Source organism: Equus caballus, chromosome 6 (genome assembly GCF_041296265.1).
Source record: "Equus caballus isolate H_3958 breed thoroughbred chromosome 6, TB-T2T, whole genome shotgun sequence".
Taxonomy (NCBI): domain Eukaryota; kingdom Metazoa; phylum Chordata; class Mammalia; order Perissodactyla; family Equidae; genus Equus; species Equus caballus.
Window position 1 is genome coordinate 50,315,925 of NC_091689.1, and position 25,109 is coordinate 50,341,033.

The window sequence follows — 25,109 nt, forward strand, 5'->3', positions numbered from 1 at the left end:
TAAACTCTCAGTTTTATATTGAAAAGATAGTCACCTGATTCCAAATATCCCTCTTCTGTCCCCCAAATCCATAAAATCAGTAAGGAAAGCAAATAAACCACATAAGACCCATGCCCTTTCAGCATCTCCAAGAGACAGAGAGTATCACAACCTTCAAATTATCTGTAAGTAGAGATAATAAATTCTAACAGAACAGGATAGGGGGCTTAGTCCTTGAAATACTCTATGAAAAAGAGAAGAAAAAAACAACACAGATGAAGCACAGACATAATCAACCCAGGAACATAAAACTGAAACAAAAAATACCAAAATACTTAACATATTTTGGGACTTGGTAGTTCATAACACTGGGAAATGGTTTGAACCCAAAGACAAGAAGTGGGAAATATGGAAAAGCAGTTTTTCTGTGGGAGAAGCAGATAATAAAGAAGAGGTTATGCGTTATAGACATGTAAGTGTGAAAGCAAAGAAATAATTTGGAAGACTTAAGGCTCCTGAAAAAATGAAAGAGGAAAAGACATGCCTTTGTCCTCCTCACCTTCATATCAACACCATCCATTCAGGAAACTGCACAAAATAAGACAGAACTGACAGAAGAGGGAGCTCTCTAACCAGAAACGTTGACCATTAAATAAACAGGATTAGAAAAGAAAGACTACATCTATATGAAACTGCTATAACAATTCAAGAGGTGAATAACACATTTTCTACATACAAGAAGTCATCCACCTAAAAAAGAAAACAACCAAAAAGCTAAAGAAAGCTATAATATAGCACTGCAAATTAAATTAGATATCCTCACACAGTCATAAAAAGAATAGAAATGCAAAAAATAAAAGATGAAATTAAGCAGGAGTTGATCAAACTCAGGAAAGCAATAGAATACTAAAAGCAAAGTGATGAACAAAGGTTTACAAGGCAAATGAAAACAATAAGAAAGCAGAGATTGCAACCTTAGTACTAGACAAAGAGGAAGTATACCAAAAGAGAATTAAATAAGACAAAGAAAGACACTTTATAATGTTAAACATGCCACTATGAAGATTAAATAGTTATGAATCTATCCAGTAAGTAAGTGATTATTTGTATAATAAAAAAAATTACAGGAAATGCAAGAAGAAATAGATACTAACACATTAAAAAAAGATGATTTTAACAGTCCACTCTCAATACAAGGTGAAAAGTTTGGACAAAAATAAGTTATGTTATAAATGATATAAATAATATGCTCAGTATGGTAGATATTTTGGATATATGTTGACCACTATACACTGATAATAGAAAATATAACATTTTCAAATACACTTGAAACATCCACAAAAATTGAATATATAAAACTCTTGAAAAATGTAAAAATGCATGGATACTTCCTTAAATGGATAAAGTACATACATATACTTACGTGTGTGCATGTATATATGTATATGTATGTGGGTGTGTGTGAGTATTCTAAAGGCAGAACTTTATTTTTCAGAAATATCCTTGAGATATTCCATTAGTGTCAGAAAAATGGTATAGGTGTCCTTATTAACATTGTTTTGGTGGTGTTAGCCAATGTAAGTTGAGTAGAAAAAACATGAATAGTAAGAAAAAATGGAAAAATACTAATTTTGTATTTGCATATGGCATGATAATATACCTAAATAATATGAGAGAATCCATGAAAAACCTAACTAATAATAAGAAATTCAGTAACTTAGCAGCTTTTAAAATTAACATGCAAAAGTAAATACTATTTATTTACACAAATAAAACCAGTTAGACAAAATGGATGACCCTATTTACAACAATAAAAAAATAAGATGAAATGTTTGGGAATAAACTTAACAAGGACTATTCAAAATATATGTGAAAGAAATGTAAATCCTTCCTGAAAGACAAAAAATAGATTTGGTTAGGACCTTTTATTAATTTATGAATTTAAAGTGATCCCAATAAAAATCCAATGGCTGATGGATCTGGGCAAGTTGACACTGAAGTTCATATGGAAAAATAAACACATAGAATGTGTAGACTGCAAAAGTAGACCTACAACGAAGTACTAGACCTACTAATTAATAAAACATGCCTCCCGTTAAAACAGTACCGTTCATAATGACACACAAATTGATGGGCCAAAGGAAAGGAAGAAAAAGGCCAGAAATTTGTCTCAACTATATGTAGAAATTAAGATTATGATAAAAGTGGTGTTCTCAAATCATGGGCTTTTAAATAGATGTTGTTATTTTGACCGGGTAGTCATTTGTAAAAGGTTAAAATTAAATATATAACTCAAACTATGTATAGGAATAAATCTCAAGGGGGATCATAGATCATCTAAATATATAAAATGAATCTATAGAAATACTAGAAGAAAACTGGATGTATTTCTCTATGATTTGGGCAAAAGGCTTTCTTTTTATCCTAAAAATTTATGTGGAATAAATGTAAAGCTTGGAAAATATGGCTATCTAAATTTATTTTAATTTGCATAGCAAAACCCACCAAAAGCAAAGTCAAAAGACACATGAAAAACTTGGAAAAATATTTACAATATAAATTACAGATAAAGGACAAAAATCCTTGATAAACAAAGAGTGTTTAAAAATTGAGAAAAAAAGACTAAAGTCCTCTAGAAAAAAATGAGTAAAAACCTGTGAACAGTTAATTCACACAAATAGACTTAAAAATGGCCCTTAAATCAAGAAAATCAACTGCAATCATCATGAGAGAACTGCAAACTAAATTTACAATGAGATTCCATTCCTCATCTATCAAATAGGCAAAAATTCAAAAGCTTGATGAAGCTGAGGGAAAAGAAACAGTTTCTTATATTGCTGGTGAGAATGCTAAACACTACATTCCCATGGAGGGAATTCGGGAATTTCTCTTTCTCGCTTCCTTTCTTCCTCTCTTCTCTCTCTCTCTCTCTCTGTATAGTATAGATGTAGAGATAGAAGTATAGGTATAGGCATAGATATAGATGTAGATATAGGTATCAACACAGACATCCAACACACGCATAACTACATATGCATATACTCCTTGAGTCAGCAATCTCATCTCTAGAAATTTACTTTGAAGATGAAGACATCAGCTACTACGTGCAGTGGAAAGAAATATAAATCTACAGGATGTGTGTGCACAGGGAAAGGAGTCTAGATAAAAGACAGTATAATATGTCACTTAGAGGGTATTCTCCGGAATAAGATATCTTGGATCTATAATCTGTAAACTCTGGACAAGTTAATTATCTTTTCTGGATTCTCATCTCAATTTCCCAATTAGAGAAATGAGGACATTAATAGCATCTTCCTTATAGAATTGTTTGAAGAATAAATGAATTAGTTTAAGCAAAGTGCACATAATTGTATTGGCATACTCAATAATGTTAACTATTATCGAAAGAAGAAAATGTAATTTTAGAACGAAATTAATTTTTGTTTGCCTATCTTTTGTTCGAATATTTGAATGTAGTTTTCCAAGATGACGTTAGTTTTCATGGATTAAAAAAAAACATAGCAAACTGAAACAATTCTTTCTCATCTTTGTAGTTGTTAAGAATAAAAGGAAATTCCTGTATGGTGTGATCTTGAACATTTTAGAAGCAGGTATGTTTTCTACTTCTTGAACATACTATTATACATGGCTCACAAATAGATATTTAATAAACATCATTTATAAATTTTGTTTTTCTTTCTTATCTTTTCTTAAATTTTTCCACCCACACCTTTTGAATTCCTTGACTTCAGCTCAAATTCATGATCCAGCACCACTATTCTCTCTCATGCACTCATACTGTACCCTGTATGCATCTTGGAACATCATTTGTCATGGCAGGTATGTGGTGGATTCTGAAAAATAATATAAACTAACTCCTGGGTATCAGTATGTGTCCGGGATAACTTAAGGGTAATGCTTATGTATCGGATAGCACAATTAATATTATAATTAACAGATTGACATGTATAAACACTTTTCACATTCATTTTAATTTCCTATTCTTCATTCTGTAACTTATAAATCATTTTGTGCAGCTTTTCCAAGGGGCTTAAGAGTGAGTGGTATTTATGGTACTTCTGAATTCTAAGTGAGAAACCAAATTCACTTGGTTAAATTATGATAAACAAAACTCTAATATAGAAAACTGTAATGAGACCATTGTAAATGCGTAAAAGGCTTATATACCCCAAATATTACGATGAACTCTGATTATCTGCCTGTAGTTGCTCACAGCCCTTGATTTCCTAATTGTTTTCCTTTGCTCCTGCTGTTAACTACTTAAGTCTTTCATATTCTATGGGATCCAGCTCAAAATCCAATTACTATATGAATCCTTTCTTTCCTGAATTTTTCTTGAAATTGTCCCTCACTCTTCTCATGATCATGTAGTACTTCTTTCATAACTCACTTCAGCAATTTCAGCACCATTCATTTGTCAAACAACTTGAGTCCTTATCACATGCTATGACTCTTGAGCACTAAGGAGACAAAAGTGAATAAGATATCATCACTATCATAGTGTATTACCAGACTTGAAGCTATTTTTTAAAAATCTATCAACCTTTGGGGGGAAAATAAAAACACTCTCTGAATTCCACCACTGACCTGCCTAATTATGGGTGCACAAATTTATTTTCTTAATTAATTTAAGACTTAAAAACAATTCCAGGGGTTGACCCAGTGGTGTAGTAATTAACTTTCCGTGCTCCACTTTGTTTGCCTGGGGTTCGTAGGTTAGTATCCCAGGCACCGACCTACACACTGCTCATCAAGCCATACTGTGGCAGCGTCCAACATACAAAACAGAGGAAGATTGGCATGGATGTTAGCTAAGGGACAATCTTCCTCACACACACACACACACAAAAACCAGTTCTACCAATGCACAAGGATCTTTACTGGCTCAGGAAATGTGCAAATGCTATTTCCTTTGCCTACTAAGCTTTTCCCATTTACTTCCCCCTCTAGTTAACTCCTATTTGCTGCTAAAAGCTCAGTTTATAGGTCGCTTCAGAAAAAGACTTTCTCCTAAGCACTACCATCCCATTGTCTGTGACATGTTCTTTTTAGCATACTATAATTCTTTTAATGCTTTCCACAGGAATAACTTATTATAGTTAATAAATTATTGGTAACTTTATTGTCTTACCCTTTACCTTATCCTTTATAACATGGTGTAAAGGACTGTGTCTGACTTGTTCACAGTAATATCCCCTGAGCAATCATACTGTGGTGTGAGTAGTAGATTCTAAATTAATATTTATTGATAGAATGAACAAATAGCAAGTGGTTTTTGTCTGAGTAAATATTAGCAAAAAATCTTGAAAATTCCAATACTATTAATTATGGTTTATATTTCACTCAGGATCTAGCTGCTGTGTTTGTACAGAAAGTGGATTGAGAACACAGGCAACTGTTAGTTCTTTGCTAACAATGAAAATAGTTTAAGAGAGCTGGGTTCTCTGTGCTCCTTAGAATTCCATTACGCTTCAGATGGAAAGCAAGGACAATTTAGTGTGTGCTTAATCCTGATTTTACACATTTTCCTTTGGCAGGCAGCTTGATGTAGGAAACAAACTAAGTATGTAACAAATACTTTGATCTGATTCCTTATTCGGATATTACATGGCTAATTACGTTTGAGGAAGAGATTAATTTCCTGTACCCTGAAATACTCATTAAAAAGTGGCATACAATGCTTCAAAGACTGACATAATAGGGATAAAAATCAAGATGCCAGATAGAGTGTACATAACATTTATTTTTTCACCATGCCTCTTTTCTTGCCAATTACATCAACACATTAAAATAAAGAGTGACAACAAATAACATGCATCAACTTTGTTTCAGTACTTCCTATGACCTACTAAATTAAGAAGTATCGTCCTCACTTTTCTGAAATGAAAAATAATGTTAATGGTTTTTGTCTAGCTCTTTCTGAATGAAGATATGGACATTCTATTTAGCTCTGAAAATGCATACAACAGTTTGCTCATATGTATTATCTGTGATATTGTGACATAATAAGAAATATATATTTGGTCTTCCTCCATAGTTCTTGATATGGAGTTCTTAAGACCCGTGTAATTTTCTGAGTGATAGGAAATTACATAAATAGGAGTGAAAAGAGTATCTTTGTTATTCATAATAAGCCCTTTTCAACCTTATCTGAATTAATGCTAATTAGGTGACTTTTGGAGAAGAAGAGCTGATTGCCAGAGGAATCAACCATGTAATTAGAGGGTTGGAACTTTCAACCCCACCCCCAGACCAATAGGGAGGGGAAAAGGGCTGGAGATTGAATTCAATTGCCAATGGCTAACAATTTAATCAATCATGCCTACCATAATGGAAGCTTCATAAAAAGCCTAAACAAAGGGATTCAGAGAGCTCCCAGGTTGGTGCACAATATCCATGTGCTGAGAGGGTGGTGCACACACCCACAATGAGCGTGGAAGCTATGTGCCCCTTGCCACATACCTTGCCCTGTGTATCTCTTCCCTTCAGCTCTTCTTGACATGTATCCTTCATAATATACTGGTAATAATAAGTAACCTGTTTCCCTGGGTTCTGTGAGCCATTCTAGCAAATTATTGAACCTGAGAAGGAGGTTGTGGAACCTGCAATCTGTAGCCAAATCAAACAGAAGTTATAAGTAAATTGAGGATTGTAATTGGCATCTGAGGTGGGGGGGAGCAGTCTTGTGGTCCTAAGCCCTTAACCTGTGGGGTCCACGCTAACTCTGGGCAGTTAGTGTCAAAACTGAAATAAATTATAGGACATCCAATCAATGTCCATCAAAAACTGGAGAATTCTTTGGAGTGGGAAAATTTGGCATCAGAAGTGAAGTAACAGAGAAAGACAGTTTAACTATCCAATCACAGAGGAGAACAAATTTGATGGTCACTCTCAGTAGTCCTAAATTCTAACAGTTGCAAACCTTTGACCAATACTTGGAAATATGTGATTCACACACTAATTGCTTCTAAATTTTCTCAGGGGAATGTAATCCATTCTCTAGTCACATAAATTTAATGAATTTATATATTTTTTCTTTTTTTCCCTGATGCTTCTTGTCTTAATCTTATCCATCAGCAAAAGAGTTATTTACTTGTGCATTTGAAGATCTTTTTTTTCTAGTCAGTCCTGAAAATCCATTTCCTAAAAGTCATGAGTTGACTATTGTGTAATTCTCTTTTGACTGTTACATATGTAACTTAAGAAACTTGGATTGACATCCCCATTTTATTTCTAGTATTATATTTCACCTAAAACGATTAAAACTGAGAATAAAAATTGGATTACAGCATTCATAGAGTCAAGGATGGGTAAACTTATTTTCATTTATTTTTCAAGATATAAGTCCACTAGGACTGCAGGGCAGAACAGTTCTCACTCCTAAATGAAGGTCGATTTAGGAAAGATGCACTTAAGCTATATGTTGAAAGACGCGGATTAGAAAATAATACTTAAAAATGCTTGAACTCTAAGAGAATTTGTCCCTTATGCTTCCTACATGTATGTAAAGTTTTGTCTCTACTTTCTATTTATTTTCAAAGTAATATACCTTAAATGTAAAATAAACCTCTTGGTACCAAAGAACTTATAATGAAAATCACCAATTTTCTGTCCAACCTTTCCCATCTCCCCACTCTCTTTTCTTGAGGCAACTTCTTTTGCTACAGAGATTTTTTCTGTAATCGAACCAGAGAAGTTCTTTTATTTCGCCACACCAAAGTATAGATAGACTCATGTAACATCATTACCCTACCAGGTGTCCAGGGATCCATTCCTTTCTAGATCTTATGAGCATATATTACAGTTGCAAGGAGAATGGGGATCCAAAAAGTTTAAAATAGGATGATAGTGTCTACACTCAGGAGGAAATCTCCAACAGAAGCTGCCTCCCTGCCCCCAAGAAAGGAAAACCTTTTGCTCACCCAATTACAGACTGAGTAGTACTCTTGTAAAGGCTCCAGATGCTCCTTCAGCAACTGTATCACTTCCAGGCATTTGTGATAACAGATACCGGCTAAGCACAGAAAAGTGGTGACTCAAGGCAAAGGTTTTCTCGCAGCTTGGCCTCTCCCTTCCCATTAGTCATATTTAACTGAGGCCTTTCTGACTTCTTTTTCTTAATATTCCCACTCCTCAACCTGACTTATATTCCTCATTCCCTCTTTCCATCATTTCCCTCTTTCCTCATTTTCTGTTTTTTGCTATGAAATTAGAAAATTAACACTGAAGAATCCAGCTGAGTCAATGTCTGCATGTTGGAGGTAGAGAGGGGTATGGAAGTACTGTGGAAAACACATACAACACAAACAGTAAGTTTGTACTTCCAACATATAATCTTGCAACATCTGCATGGTCCTAAATAACATGATGTTTGCTATTTTTTTATTTATGAAACAGTTTTTTACTCTAATTATGATAGCTGAGAAGTCAATTCAAGTACGTCCAGACTAGAAACTCTTTTTCTCTTACAGCTTTCCTCTTTTTTTAATATGAAAGATGACAAATCTAAAATGCACAAGTCATAAGTGCACACTTGAAATTTTTGTCTGTGTAAATTGCCATGCAATTACTCCCTGATTTGAGACGTAGACCATTTCTAGCACTAACAAAGCCTTCTTCATGCCCCTTAGCTCTCAATAATTATTCTTCACCCCTAAGATAATCACTATTCTAATATCAAACTCTGTAAAATATTTTTGCCTGTTCTTGGACATAAAGATGGAATCATAGAGTACGTACTCTTTGTGTCTGGATTCTTCCACTCAGCATCATGTCCGTGAGATTTTTCTTATTACTAGGTATAACTCATTACATGATTATACAACTATTTCCTTGTCAATTCTATTCTTTTACTAGTAATGGTCATTTTAGTTACTTCTTATTTTTTTAATGCTGTGAATAAAACTTCTCTAAACAATTTTGTATTTCTTGTACATCACTTCTTGTGAACATGTGTTCTCATTTCCCTTGCATATATTCAGGAATTAAATTTCTAAGTCATGTTGTGGGCATATATTTTGTTCTACTAGACAATACCAAACAGTTTTCCAAGGTGCTAGGAAAAATCAATAATTTTATCAATAGTTTTATGCAACTTTCTTTTGCTTTACATCCTTGCCAACACTTCATGTTGTCAATCTTTCTGATTTTACATATGCTGGACTGTATTATGTATTTATACACAATTGTAGCATAAATTGCATTTCTCTTATGATTAATGGTGCTGGTAACTTTTTGTTTGTTTGGATATCCTCTTCTATGTAATGTCTATTAAGTTTTTGGTCATTATTCATTTTTTTTTAAAATATATATATTCTGGATACAGTTTGTTAAATATATAGATTGCAAATATCTTCTTTTATTCAATAACTGATTTTTAATGTGTCATGAACAGAAAGGAACCTTTCTATAAGTAGAAAACAATTTTAATTAATTCTTATTAATTAATCTTTTCATTATGTATTACTCATTTTTTTGTCTCGATTAAGAAATATTTTTCTGTCTATAAGATCAGGAAGATACTATATTTTTTCTTCTGGAAGAGATTATTTTCAAGTTAATTTTGTTTTATCTACAGCAGAGATCAAAATTACTTTATTTCTGTCAAGAGCTATTTATTGAAAAGTCATTTTGCCTACTAAATTACAATGATGCCTTTGTCATAAACCAGGCAATGTATATGGCAGTCTAATTCTGGTCTTTCTGTTCTGGTTCAGTGATCTATCTTTGCACAACACTATTCTGTCTTAAATAGTGTAGCTTTATACTAAATCTTGATATCTGACTTTATTCTTGTCCTTAATAATTGCCTAGTTGCCTTGGATATTCTAAGTGGGGTGTGTGTGTGTATGTGTTTGTATAATCTTATCACTTCACATACACACACGGATGAGGTTTTGATTGACATTGCATAGAATCTGTCAATTAAAAGAGAACTGACACCTTAACAATGCTGATTCTTCCAATTCATGCACAGGGATTATCTGTCTTTTTATTTATATTGCCTGTATTTTCTTATAGAAAAGCTTTGTCAATTTCAGCAGAAATGTCTTGCAAAACTTTCTGTTAAATTTTTTCTTAGGCATTTGATAGTTTTTGATGTTATAGAAAATGGTCTTCTTTATCCACTTTCATTTGCTAAATTTTTGTTGCTAGCAAATTAAAAAACATTTGAATTTTTCAGCTTTATTTATGTATAATTGATATGTATACTGAAGAGAACATCTTTAAAGGGTACAATTTGATGTGTTCTGACGTATGTATGTATCCATGAAATCACCATTAAAATGATGCACATATCCCTCATGCCCCCAAATTTCCTTGTGCCCTTTGTCTTCTTGGTTGGTGCTACCATGTCAGTTCAGTTTCAAAACCTTCATTATGTTGCTTGGAGTCTGCCTTGCTCAATAACCACTTCGTTGTTATTGTGAGACTTTAGACAGTGGTAGAGATCACGTTCAGTTCTCAAAGCCTTTGCTATGCTGTCATGAGTTTGTTCCACACTTGTGCAGCTAGTAGGTGAACCCTGAGTTTGTATCAGCTTATATACAAAATTAATTCTCCAACTTTCTCCTCTCTGAGATTTTCTCTATCCTCTCCAGTTCCGGAAGTCCTTCTTCCTATAGTTTTCTGGGCAGGAAGACAGACCTCTCAAAGTTTAAACTTCCCATACACCAATCTCTTTTTCCTTTCCTTCTGACTTACTTTACAACTGGAAATTTGTAACTTTTGACTCCCTGCATGCATTTCACCCACTCCCTACCCCTGCCTCTGGCAACCACCAATCTGTTCTCTGTATCAATGAGCTTGTTTTCTGTTTTTCGGGTTTTTTTAGATTCCACATATAAGTGAGATCATACAGTATTTGTCTTTCTCTGTCTGACGACTTATTTCACTTAGCATAATGCCCTCAAGTTCTACCCATATTGTCACAATTGGCAAGATTTCCTTCATAAGTAATATTCCATATATATATATATATATACACACACTACATTTTCTTTGTTCATTCACCCATCAGTGGACATTTAGTTTGTTTCCATATCTTGGCTATTTCAAATAATGCTGCAATGAATATGGGGGTGAATATATCTTTTCAAGCTAGTGTTTTCATTTTCTGCAGATAAATACTCAGAAGTGGAATTATTGGATAATGTGGTAGTTCTTTTTTTAATTTCTTGAAAAATCTCCGTACTGTTTTCCCTAGTGGCTTCACCAACTTACATTCCCACCAGCAGTGCACAAGGGTTTCCTTTTCTCCACATCCTCACCAACACTTATTATTTCTTGTCTTTTTGATAATAGCCATTTTAACTGGTACGAGGTGACATCTCATTGTGGTCTGGATTTACACTTTCCTGATGACTAGTGATGTTGAGCACCTTTTCATGTAGCTGTTGGCCATCTGTATATCTTCACTTCACTATATATTCATCCTCTGCCCATTTTTAATAGGATTGTTTGTTTTTTTGCTATTAAATTGTATGAGTTTTTTACATCTTCTGGATATTAACTCCTTATCAGATATTTGGTTTGCAAATATTTTCTCTCTTTCGGTAACTTGCATTTTTATTTTGTTGATGGTTTCCTAAGATGTGTGGAAGCTTTTTAGTTTGATGTAGTCCCACTTATTTTCGCTTTTGTTGCCTTTGCTTTTAGTGTTATACCCAAAGAATTATCACCAAAACTGATGTCAAGGAGCTTACTACGTGTGTTTTCTTCTGGGGATTTTATGGTTTCAGGGCTTATCTTCAAGTCTTTAATCTGTTTTGAGTCAATTTTTGTGTACAGTTTAAGATAGCGGTCCAGTTTCATTCTTTTGCATGCAGCTGTCCAGTTGTCCAACACTATTTTTTGAAGAGACAGTCCTTTCCCCATTGTATATTCTTGGCCATCTGTGGTTTCCATGTCACTCTTCATAGAAACAGTACAGCCCAGCATCCTCATTCCTTGCCCTCTTCCAGCTGCCTCATGACAGTCCTGCAGCCCCCTCCTGCTGCCCAGGCACACCATCCCAAGGGCAGGGTGGGGCAGTCTCTTGCAGCCCATCTTTTCTGAGACTGTCTTAGGTGATGCATAGCCTACTCCACCCATCCACCCAACAAGTTGCTATCGCAGTCTTATCTCACAATCCAAAGTCTGAGACCTACTTTGTTTCTTTGTTATCTATGATCTTGTTTGAAGAAAATAAATATTTCCCAACCTCTTCAACAAAAATAATTTCTTCTTTCTTTCCATCTCCCTTGTTTATTTCAGTTCAGACCTCTTGCCTAGTCTTAAATTAATTGACCATATGTGTGTGGATTTATTTCTATTCAGAATATTTCCAAGTAAATTGTAATGGAATATCTCTATTCCATTCCATTGATCTATGTGTCTGTTTTTATGCTAATACCACACTGTTTTGATTATTATAGCTTTGCAATATAGTTTAAAATCAAGAAGTGTGATGCTCCAGCTTTGTTTTTGTCTCTCAAGATTGCTTTGGTTCTTTGGGGTCTTTTGTGGGTTCCATAAAACTTTAAATTTTTTTGTTCTATTTCTGTGAAAAGTGAGGTTTGAATTTTGATTGGGATTGCATTGAATCTGTAGATTGCTTTGGGTAGTAAGGACATTTCAACAATATTAATTCTTCCAATCCATGAGAACAGATTAGTTTTCTCTTTATTTGTATCTTGTTCACTTCTTTCACCAATGTTTTATAGTTTTCAGTGAATAGTTCTTTTACCTCCCTGGTTAAATTTATTTCCAGATATTTTATTCTTTTTGATATAAATGGAGTTCTTTTCTTAATTTCTCTTTCTGATAATTCATTATTAGTGTATAGAAATGCAACAAGTTTTGTATATTGATTTTGCATCCTACAACTCTACTGAATTCATTGATTAATTCTAATAATTTTTTGGTGGAGTCTTTAGGATTTTCTACCTTATAATATCATGTCATCTGCAAACAGTGACAGTTTTACTTCTTTCTTTCCAATTTGGATGTCTTTTATTTCTTTTTCTTGCTTAATTGATCTGTTTAGGACTTCCAACAGCATTTTGAATAAAAGTTGCAAGAGTGAGTATCTTTGTCTTGTTCCTGATCTTAGAGGAAAAACTTTCAGCTTTTCACTGTTGAGTATGATGTTAGCTATGGCCTTGTCATATATGACCTTTATTATATTGAATTATGTTCCCTGTATACTCACTTTATATAGTGAGTATACAAAATAAACCCCACGTGGTCATCATGTATGATCTTTTTACTATGTTGTTGAATTTGGCTTGCTAGTCTTTTGTTGAGGTTTCCTGCATCTATGGCATCTTAAGAAAATGTAGTTTTAAAGGTATATTTCTTTGATTTTTAAAGAGTAACATGATTGATATTAAAAAGTTGAAAAGCTTAGGAAAGGTAAAGTTAAAAATTAGATTAATCAATAAGTCTAAATAAATGTGAAATTTATTCATATTTGGATGCATTTTTTCAGTCATTTTCATACAGATATAAGGTTACATATGTAAAACATATGACCTTCATATGCATTTCAAAAATAAAATTTTTCTTACTATAAATGTATTTCATATTTTTTCTAAAGCTCTTTTTTATGGACATTTAATAAAAAATAGATTTATATTTATGAAAACATTTTTGAAATTAGAATGTTATCTATTATATATATAAATTCAGAATTATATGCATCCATAGTTTATTTGTATGGCGGTTATTTTTCAAAACAATAAGTATTTTTCATAATATGATTATCAATATTTTCTGAAGACATTGTGCTTACATTCAATTACGTAACATTTTTTGATGTGTAGAGTTTTAGTTTTTGTCTTCCTTCTCCTTAATACTATGATTATTATAATTTTATTATTGTAAATCATAATTTAAGAAATCCTTGTAAGTAACTATAACACTTATATCATTATCTTTTTGGAATTAATTTGTACAAAAATTTGGGGTCAAGAAGTATGCACATAATTAAGACATAAAAGTTAAGATTTTTTTATCACGAGCTTTCCCCATGTTTTATACATTATTTCAATCACAATTTTAATACATAATATCTGTAAAATTTATCTATTATAACTTATCATATATTTTAAACTAGTGAATACGTGTCCTTTTAATTTCTAAACCTTGAGAATTTTGAATAAACATATCATTTTCAAAATTTTCAAACTTGATACTTTGTTCTTATTTCTGTTTTTTTCCTATCTAGACTTCTAGAAGTGCAATTACTCATCAAAGATGTTATTTATTTATTTATTTATGTATTTATTTTTGGTGAGGAAGATTGGTCCTGAACTAACATCTGTGCCAATCCCCCTCTATTTTGTCTGTGGGATGTCACCACAGCATGGCTTGATGAGCAGCTTTTAGGTCTATGCCCAGGATCTGAACCCTCAATCCCCAGGCCACTGCAGAGTGCACGAACTTAACCACTACGCCACCGGGCTGGTCCAGTTCAACGATTTTAAATAGCTTATTGGCTTGACAAATATTAAGTTTCATTTCCAACATTGGCAGTAATTTATAAACACACAGGGAGTGTATAATTTGTTACGCTTTCAAAGGTACAGTGGAGGAAAATTTCTAATCTTTCGTAGGTGAAAACTTATACTTTAAGTATAATTCTATCATTTCTATATAAAGGAAAAATAATCCTTTCCTTTTTAGCTATTTGAATTTCCTCTTTACAGAATAAGCTAGTCAAGCACATTATCCATTTAGCTGTAGGAAATTTTCTCAATTTCAGATTACTATGTTTTCATTTTGTCTCTCTTTTCTTTTGTTTACTATGCAAATAGTAATAATAAATACTCAAAAGCATTATTGTGAGGGTTAGAGAAGATATAAGAACTCTAACCAAAATTATTTTCAGCAGAGTTGTCAATGATCCCCATACTCCTAAATCTCCAGTGCTCAATATTCAAACTTTATCTCACTTGACTTGGCTTCTACAAAAATACATTCTTCCAGCTTGTGTGGCTGTTTCTCTCTGATGATATTGATTATAGTTTTCAATTTTCTTTCCTGTTCCCTGCATAGTATCTATTTCTCTGACTTCTATTTTCTAAGTTATTAATTATCTATCATTTTGGAAGCTACCTGGATACATGGTATTCTTTGTGTCTCTATTGACCTTAAAAATTGATTCAAATATATATGAATTAATATTGCTTCTGGGTAAATCACCAAGTTTCAGTAATTTTAGTCTTTTTCTCTCATGCTGCTGAATTTCTCAAAAAATGTTCCCCCATATCATGCTTTATCATAAATTCATCAATTTATGCATTCACTCAACAAATATTTATTGACTGCTTACTTTGTGCTACATATTCTCCTACCTGTTTCGGATCCAATAGTGAAAAATTATATCTCTGAACCCATGAAGAGACTCTTCCAGAGGGAGGAGAAAGAAAGCAACAAAAACATAATGAATAAGTAAATTGTAAGTATGACTATGAAAATTATGAGAACATGTTAAAGGATAATATAAAAGAAAAAAACCCAGAATTTCCTATGTGTGAGTGTCTGTGTCTCCTGAATGTCTGTTCACTTTTTTTTCAAGAGAATAATTATTTTCCTCCACTACTAGTTACTGAGAGGTAGAAGAATGATAATCTCTTTATGGCTTGGAGGAGGGATGGGAAAATGCAGAGACACCTTAACCCGTACCCTTCCTCAGTATAATAAACCTCAGCTTGACTTTGGTTCTAATCTTTAGATACCAGGGTTTCATTTTTCTTATTCTGCCCATGATAATAACTAATATTCACTAGGTATTCGTTAAAGTTTAAGCAAAACGTCTATTGTAACTATTCTGTTCTTATCTCCTGTCCCATTCTTTCATCTTTTTTCTTTATACCATTTTATTTTATTTCTATTATTTTAAAAGGATTTCATGATGAATCAGGGATGAACTCATATGTTCAATATGCCATGTTTAATCAGAAGTTCCTTTACATATTTGATTCCAAGTGGAAATCACATGTCTAAATATTCCAATCTTCTTCATGGAAGAGTGCTTCCTACAAATTTCTATAGTCTGGTTGTAATAACCTTGACATATGGTTCTGATTGCAAATCCAAGTATAGCAGAATTATCCTGATGTATCCATTCTCTGCCAGTGGAACATGGAAGCAGCTTGAGAAATTCAGAACACATGAGGCACTGCTCTGAGACACCACCCCCCAAAATTCTAATTTCTTAAGAAAAAGAAAATCTGTGGAGTTAGAATATCATTGGGTTACAACTAGCCATTTCCTGAGAAAATTTTTTGCTGAAGAAGATTAGCCCTGAGCTAACATCTGTTGCCAATCTTCCTCCAATTTATACGTGCGTCATCACCACAGCATGGCTGATGAGTGGCGTAGGTCTGTACGTGGGATCCAAACCCATGAACCTGGGCCACTGAAGCAGAGTACCCTGAACTTAATCACTATGCCACGGAGTCCACCCCAGGAAATTTTTAAGAGTTTTCTTTTTAGGTACTCACACAATGCCAAAAACGTCTGTTACTGCATCTAAAACATTCCAACTTGAATTATGAGTTCTCCCTAAATTTCAATTCCTACTTATACTTGGTTTCTTTGTTATTTTTTGACTTTGTGGTTATATAACAATATAAATAGTTGCTTGTATCTCATGCAACCCTCTCTTCTGTACTTTATACCATATGTCTAAGTTTTAGGCAGTCTCAGTGAAACCATGAAACCATCATTATATCTGATTATTTTAATCTAATGAGTAATGGAGGCCTATGTGGCCCTCTGAAATAGATTCCAAATAAATCCTGCCCACACTACATCCTCTGCTTTTCCTGGCCATTCTTGTCTCTGCATTACGAAACATGCCAGGAACACAGCTGAGAAAACAAAAACAAATAGAAGGAACATGTATTTTTTCATTTTTCAAGAACTTTCCCCAAAATTTTACTCATAAGTGACATCAATCCTTCTCAAAAGTTATTGCTTCCATTTACTCAATTCTTTTACAGAACTGGATTCTCTTGAACCTCTCACATGCCAAAGCCCACTAACCAAGCATTATGACTAACACCCAAATTCTATAACTTTTATGTCTCAATCACACTCTCCCATGCACACACACACACACACACACCCATTTTAACAGTTTATTTTATATGTGTGTATACACTTTTCATTCTTCTCAAAATTTTTTCTATGTCACCTATTTTAATTCTATGTCACAGAGAACCTGGAAATCAGACTGACAAAGAAATACATTTTCTTAAAATATAGGACAATAATGCCACCTTAAAAGGGGAAAAAATATGCTATGGTTTGGATTAGGATGGGGAAGAAGGGAACACTCACACATTAATAAATGGGGTCTCCAAAAAATTTACTTAAATCTTTGCGTAGGCTGAATGAGTAGAGCAAAACAAACAAACAATATGAAGACCCATCACCTGTCCATGGTTTTCCATTGATTCTCATCTGAGAATCTGAAGAGTAAAAGAATAAGAATACAAAAGCAGAGATTTCAAGTAGGGGAAGATCAACAATGTCAAATTGTATCCATAAGCCAGCAAGATCATAATAGATGTGTCACTAACAAGATCATTAGTGACATTCTTGAGAGCAATTTAACTAGTGACAGAAGCAGAGTCCAAAATGGAGATGATGAAGGAAGCAAAGGTAGGTAAAGATCAGAGTCAATGAAACTGTTCTTTCAAAAATTTCAAGACAGAAGTATGGGAGAGAGTTTGATAGCTAGAGAAGAATAAAAGGAGAAAGGGTGGCTGTTTGCTTGTTCATTTTCTTGTCTTGTTGTGAATTATTTTTAAGTCAGAGAGATGTGAAATGCCTTCTAAAATAAGTGGAAGAAGTTAGGTTAAGTGAAAGGACTAAGCAATGTACTGAGAAATGGGGAAGGAATTTGTAAATGTAAGCACAATCAAATAGAAAATACTGGTAGACTACTGTTCTAAAAATACTTAAAATTTCCCTAGTAAAATTTTAAGAACAAAAACAAGCAAATGGAAAAAATACAAGCAGTCAGCTAAGGAGTTGATATATTAAATATACGATAGGCTCATTAAATAAAATATTTACAGCACTAAAACCCCCAACAGGCAAAAATATATCAGCAGATTAGTCATAGAAGAAATAAAAATAGTTAAAATGTTCAGTAAAGAAAAGCACTGAAGAAAATGTAAAGTAAAACCATAGTGTCAACAATGTTTGCCTATAAAATTTCAAACTTGATTGTAACAGACTTGATGACAAACTATAATGCAATATTTTATCATGTGAAAAAATGGAAATTACCTCAGTGGCTGAAAAGAGAAGTCAAATAAATTATGATATATTCATGACAGTGAATATTATATAGTCAATTTACACACATTTTTAAAAAATATAATGAACTATTAAAGGAGGAAAAGCAGTTTTAAGGGGGCCAGCTGGGTTGCATAGTGGTTAAGTTCATGTGCTCCACTTCTTCAGCCGGGGGTTCACAGGTTTGGATCCCAGGCGCAGACCTACATGCTGCTCATCAAGCCATGCTGTGGCAGCATCCCACATACAAAAAATAGAGGAGGATTGACACTGATGTTAGCTCAGCGACAATCTTCCTCACACACACAAAAAACAAAAATGGCTTTAAGTAGGAAAAATAGACATATTAAAAGTAAGAAAGCAAAATGTTGATAGTCTGGCTTCTGAGTGAAATGATTAGTGATTGGATTATCATCTCTATCTTTTCTCAAATTTTCAAACATTATAAAATTATTGCTTATAATTATTTATTCTTTTCTATTTGAAAAAGAATAAATATTTCTTTCTTGCCTTTACTATTAAACTAATATTAAGACCATTAACTCCAGAATAGTTTTACCTAGTGAATTGGCAGATGTGCAAAATCGTATAGCCATGTAAGGCCTAGACATTTCTTTGTAGTTTAATTAATAAGCACTCAAAAGCTGTGAATAAACATATAAAAGCTAATGCTGAACAAATTTACTAATCTTTTTCTAATAGGCTGTTCTGCCCCATCGTCTTCATGGAAATTAACTGCAGTGGTTCCATGGATCCTCTGCTTGGCGCTCCTTGTGTCTGTTGGAATCTTAGCCACAGAGTGTAAGTCTCTCTGACGGAAAACAAGTCAGCTTGTTCACTGTTCATAGGAAGGAATCTCTTTAAGATCATTTCTTTTTATTTTTAATTTAATTTCCTAAGCACGAATTAGTTATGTTCTTGGCATTGTCTCTGTGCTAGAGGTCATTTTAAGAGTCACGTCAAATGGCTAACCACACCTTTGTCCTGAACTTTTATGACTTCATCCTTAGGCCCATTCTTGCTGCTGGTCTCATCCAGCTGGAAGAGCTCTTCTTCCTTTTGCTGCCTGTTAAATTTATGTCTTACTTAAACTCGCATTAGGATTACTTCTGAGAAATCTGCCTGAGGTTTCTCCTGATCAGAAACAATTGCTCTATAATCTGTGTTCTTCCCTGTGTTATGTTCATTTTTCTGTCAGATTTGTTTTGTTATTAGATTTCTTTGTGTATGCCTCTTCAATTATACTGTGCCTTTTGGAGGTCATTGATAATGTATTGTTCCTATTAGTGTTCACACAACAAAACATGTTTTGTGCCATAGCAAATTTATCTCAGGTTAAGTATGACAAACCAAATGGATATTTGTGACCTGGTCTTCAGTAACAGAACATATTCAGGAAATCTCACTTCCACTCAGGAAATAGATGAGAAGGGATTGATTTCAGGAAATTCATGGATTCAACCACTGCCAACAAAGGCTCAAGGTAATTTAGGAACAAGATCACGTGTTTTCTAGGAGATAGAAAATAACTATATCTGTGTGTTTATTTGAAAGCACATAAAATAATTAATGAATAAATAAATAAAATATGTTACACACATATAATGCAGTGTTAGATATTCAGAAACATGTTCACTAAAATTCCACTTAAATTTGGAAGTTATTGATAATGCTGACGTATTAACAGTTGTCTGATTAGAATTACAGTGTCATAAGTTACGTCTTAGCATTATTGAAATTAGTTAACAGCACAGCAATTTAAAGTGGGTTAATACATTTTTATCATTTAATTTATGTACTAGTTATCACTTAGTTATCACTTAGTTTTCACAATTTAAACATCTGTTTTTCCATTTATAAATGTACTGCTAAAAGACACCTAGACTTACTCTAATTTTTTCTTTTACTTTGGAAATGTCGTCATTGTGAAGACAACAGGCACGAGTATGGGCAAAACTGCTACTCTTTTTCTAGAAATTTGATTCCTTGGACAGATTGTAAACTTCACTGTTCTACTTCACATTCAAGTTTTCTTAAATTAAATGCTGAAAAAGAGATGGGAAAACAAGTATATGTTTCTTAAATTTTAATGAGTTTCTCTGGGAGATACTTCTTGGACTCTAGAGGCTTTCCCTCTTCTGAGGTCACTATTTCAACACAGGGAACTTTATATGATACACATTAGAACGTGCCATTCCCTTTCTTCAAACTCTTTCTCAGGGCCTAGTTCAAAGCCCCTAAGCCATAACAGTTGTGCAAGTTTTATTCATTTCTGAACTTTTGCCTATCTCTGCAGCTTCCTTAGTTACTAATAACTTTCCATTACTTCCACTCCCTCACCCATTTCTTTCAACATGCTCCCTTTGTGTATTCCTTAAAGTGTAATTCAATTTTCTCCTCACAATTTTACTCTCCCCCTCCCAACCCTGTGTAACTTTATACTAATAAATGCCTATTTATTTCCTTGGTTTATATAGAATCACTATACTCTGAAAAAAAACATTGTTTTGATCACGTGGTACTATAAGAGTCCCTGATAACTACTGTCATTTCTTCTTGTACTTCCCTTTTCGTAGCAACGACTTACTTAATTGATTTGCCCCTTTCTTAGATTCTTAGGTAACAAGTCCACTTGCTGACTTTCACTACTCAATATCTAGCACACTGTCTAGAGTATTATAAAGGCTCCATTATGGTGGTTTCATGAATAAACAAATTATTGGTTATTTGTGAGTGGCTGAAGAACCCCAAGACCATGTTTTATTATAGTGATACAATTCCAGACAAAATAAAAATGTTTAATAAAGTTAAAAAATGTTTTAATCTCTATATACATAGACAATCAACCATGAGTATTGATTTAATTTTTTTATTGTCAATCTATCAAGAATTTTGTAAAAAACAACTGTCAACGATGCAATGTTTTATGCATCAGGAGAAGTTTTGGATCAGTTTATATTACAACACCAACCATCTGAAATGGGCTTGGCTAGCTGGCTCAGCTTTTACCTTGGACAAGTAAGTATCCCGCTGTTTTAAAAGACCAGTCCCAGAATAGCAATATTAATTAACTATCTAGTGTGTATATAATCAGATGTTAAATTCCATGACCGATGGTTCCATACTATGGAGAACAGAAGGGAGAATGGAATGGAAAATGTGGAACATAAAATTATATTAGCAGCATGATAAGAAGTTTATTCAGTCAGTTTTCACATCAATCAAGATTTTTGTGTTGTTATTAGAATTTTTATGTTAGTAAACTAAAGCTTAGGTTATTTAACTTACCAAAGATAACCTGCATAGAAGTAGATATACTATCAATAGCTTAGCTGATCAACAAAGTAGTCAAGACCCTTGAAAGAGGGAAAAAGCAGACTATACCTCTGAAATCTAAAGCTCAAAAAGAGGTCATTTTCGGGTCTTTATCCAACATCTACCTTATTGTTCTAGCTAAATGATAAAACATTTTTCTTTTCTTTTTTACCAGAAGCAGTTTACAAATTACAATTGGTGAATAGAGCAACGTATAATTCAGTTTCCAATATTTGTTTCCTAAAGCCCCTCTCTCCCAGTATCAACTGCATCAATAATACTGATGGAGAAAAGGAGGGAAACACGTTTAGTCAGTCAATTATCTATACTTAATAAAAACCATATTCCTTATGGACACTTCTACTTAATTAAAGTTTTGACATCTTTAAGTAATTATATTGTCTTTTATGAAACCTCATCCTGATTACTCCAACTTAGATAGAACTCTTCGAATATTTGACCCTTAGAAATGAATAGTAGTAATGTTTAATGTAGAGGCTACTGGTTTATACTAGGGTGTAACCTAATTTTCTAGGTATAGACAATTTTTGTAGCTCTGCACCATAATAATTTACTACATAATGCACAAAAACACTTTTGGGAGGATTGTGGAAACTATTTTCATAATAATATTGAAATGTTATTTACTGTTTTCAATCTCGTTCTTTGATGAGTACATGGTGAAGTTTTCCTGAGGCTTCATAACATATAATACCACAAAAGATTAAACGCTGAAGCAGAGATAATGTAGGGGAGGAAGATAATTCTTCTACCTCTAGATCCTTCTTCTGGGCTACAAATTAAATTCACATGAGACGGAATAATAGGAGAAAATCAAACAAAGCTTTATAATATGTATACATGGGAGAAACCCAGGAAAGCTGAGTAACTCAGTCATCTGGCCAAAGCTGCCACCTTAAATATTATGTTCAGCTGAAGGCAAAGGAGGATATTGGGGGAAGTGGTTTGGTATTTCAGAGGGAAGGAAGAGAATTTACATGGAGATGGAAATGCAAATTTTTGTTAAACAACTTTTGCAGGGCCAAAAGTGGGCATGTTGGTGCGTTTCTATCACACCTATTTTACATTATACTATGGTTATCTTATGGCATTAGCTCATTCCTGGAACAGGCCTTCTATGTTAAATTCTTTTAGGCAGTTTGGAGGAAGGTCAAATGTTCTTCCTGAGTCTTCTGAGCCTTTTTTGTCTTCAACTCAAAATAATCCGCATACCAGAGGGGCACATCTTGCGGGGGGGACCTGCCCTAAACCTCATTGATAAGAATTCAGTTGTTTTCTATCATGCCAGACAATTAAAGATTTGCAAAAATATAAAACAATGGCAGTATTGACATTATTTATTGGTTTTGGAAAATATAATTATTCTTATATTAACACAAAATGTATATGTATTTATTATTGTTGTATATAAATGAATGAATTTTTTTAAATATATGTTTTAATTCTTAACATGGCAAATATGGATAGACATATCCCAAATAACAAAATTTCTTTGGGTTCCCCAACAATTTTTACTAGTTGAAAGTTCTGATCCAAAGTTTTGAGAGCTGCTCTTGTAATAAATATAGCACCAATTTTCCTATCAAAAGGATAACATATGTAAGGCACCCATTTCATCCTAGTATATTATTAAAATAAATTTAAAAGGTTCCCATTTTGCCTGAGCACCCATAGAGAGTAATCAAGACTGAAAATATTTTCAGCATCCCACTTCCATTATTTTTGAATGAAACAAATGCTCTCTTACCGAAACTTAGCAGCTTTTTTCCTCATTAAACAGTCTCCTGGTGTTGCACGTTTTTTATTAGATTCCAGAGTTCTGAGAAAGTTGAGTCAGGCAGTTTCTGCCAGCTTTATGATTGCTCTGGTGGAGCGACAGAACTTTCTATTTCCTTACTCTGCCATTTTCTTCCCTTAACATTTGAATGGAACAAACATTATTTATTACTTGCATATTAATAAATTTGCTAAAGAAGTATATGATTCTTTACATTTTTGATAAATGCATTGTAACTTTCCTTTAATAGAATTGATATATGAAATAAATTTGCACTTAAGATGGACATTCTTTTCTCTTCTAGGCTTTGATTAAAAAAGATCTGACACTGACTATAATCATTGCAAATATAAACAAAATGGTCAGTTATTTGATGGTGATTGCAAAGGACCTGGCCATTGTATATGTAAGAAGACAACATATGAAGATTAAATTTTTAAAAATCATAAGGAAAAAAACAGAAAATATTGAAACTTTTCCAAGATGATTTTTCATTTCATTTAATAAAAACATTTATTTACCTAAAAATATCGAATCCCATGCAAATTTTTTTGTAGTAAATATAACATCAATTAAATTTAAACATATTAAACAAGCAGGACTTAAATATGTGACTTAGTAGTAGTGATGGACATGAAATGGAGATAGGTAAAGATGGAAAGAAAATATTAAGAAAATACATAATAGTGACAGCTTTGATAAATCTGTAGTGATCGAAGTTTTAAATCCATCAAAACTTCAAAACTCCAAAACTCCAAATTCTTGAAAACTTCAAATACAATTGAGTGACTGTATATCTTCATAATGAACACAAGTTCTTTGTATTTTCCTGGAGTCTTTTCTCTGCTTCATTACAATGAGATATCACCAATAGGGGGAAAAGAATGAATGTGACTTCAAAGAACCAGCTTTTTCACAAGTTTAGGAAGCAATGGTTTGGAAATGGTTGTAAAGATCAAGAGAACTTAAAAACTTTTCTTGGCTCTAAAGTGGTCATGGAAGATGAGAATGAACAGAGTTTTTGATAGCATCTTGTAGAAGATTTTGACTTTTGGAATCATGTGTTTTGCATTCTTAAGGAAACATTTAAATAACTAACAACAAACTGAAACCAGCTCAAGACAAGGTTGACATAAGGGAAGCTATATTGTAGAAAAGAGACTAAGTTGTAACTTTGAATGACCTCTGACTAACTAACCCAGCTGGGTTTGCACCCTCTAGGAGATCCACGTGTTCTGTAGATTTTATGACTCCTGCTAGTGCGTATACCTCCCAGCTGCGATAAGATGGTAATTTTGTTCTTTTGAGTTCTTTAGCAATGTGATGACCCCCCCAAACAGAGAGTCTATGCTGATAGCCATCATCAATGAAAACTGAAAGATCCGATGTGGCAATTCCTGGTCTGTAACACCAGAGGGTCAACATTCCTAACCTCCTCCTCTATAACCCACCGGCCTTCAAGATTCTGCTTCAAGATTCTGTGCCCCTCTTAAGATGGTTCCTTTGGATATTAGTCATCCATCTTCCCTCTTGCCAGCAGAACTTTCAACTCTTAAAAATTGTTGAGGAACCCAAAGAAATTTTGTTATTTGGGATATATCTATCCATCTGTCCAAAGGGCAGATCATGCACTTTGTGCAGTAACAAAACTACCCACAAAAAAAGTACCAACAGTTTTAAAAGAAACTGAAGCAAGCTA

The 25,109-nt window shown here is 33.4% G+C and overlaps 1 long non-coding RNA gene across 1 annotated transcript; it reads left to right on the top strand.

The window, feature by feature from the left end:
* Window positions 1-3,530: 3,530 nt before the first annotated feature.
* Window positions 3,531-23,938, top strand: LOC138924651 (uncharacterized). Its single transcript, XR_011439683.1, has 6 exons — window positions 3,531-3,590; window positions 3,732-3,819; window positions 15,357-15,442; window positions 19,000-19,098; window positions 21,186-21,315; window positions 23,715-23,938. It is a non-coding gene; the product is annotated as an uncharacterized lncRNA (long non-coding RNA).
* Window positions 23,939-25,109: the final 1,171 nt, after the last annotated feature.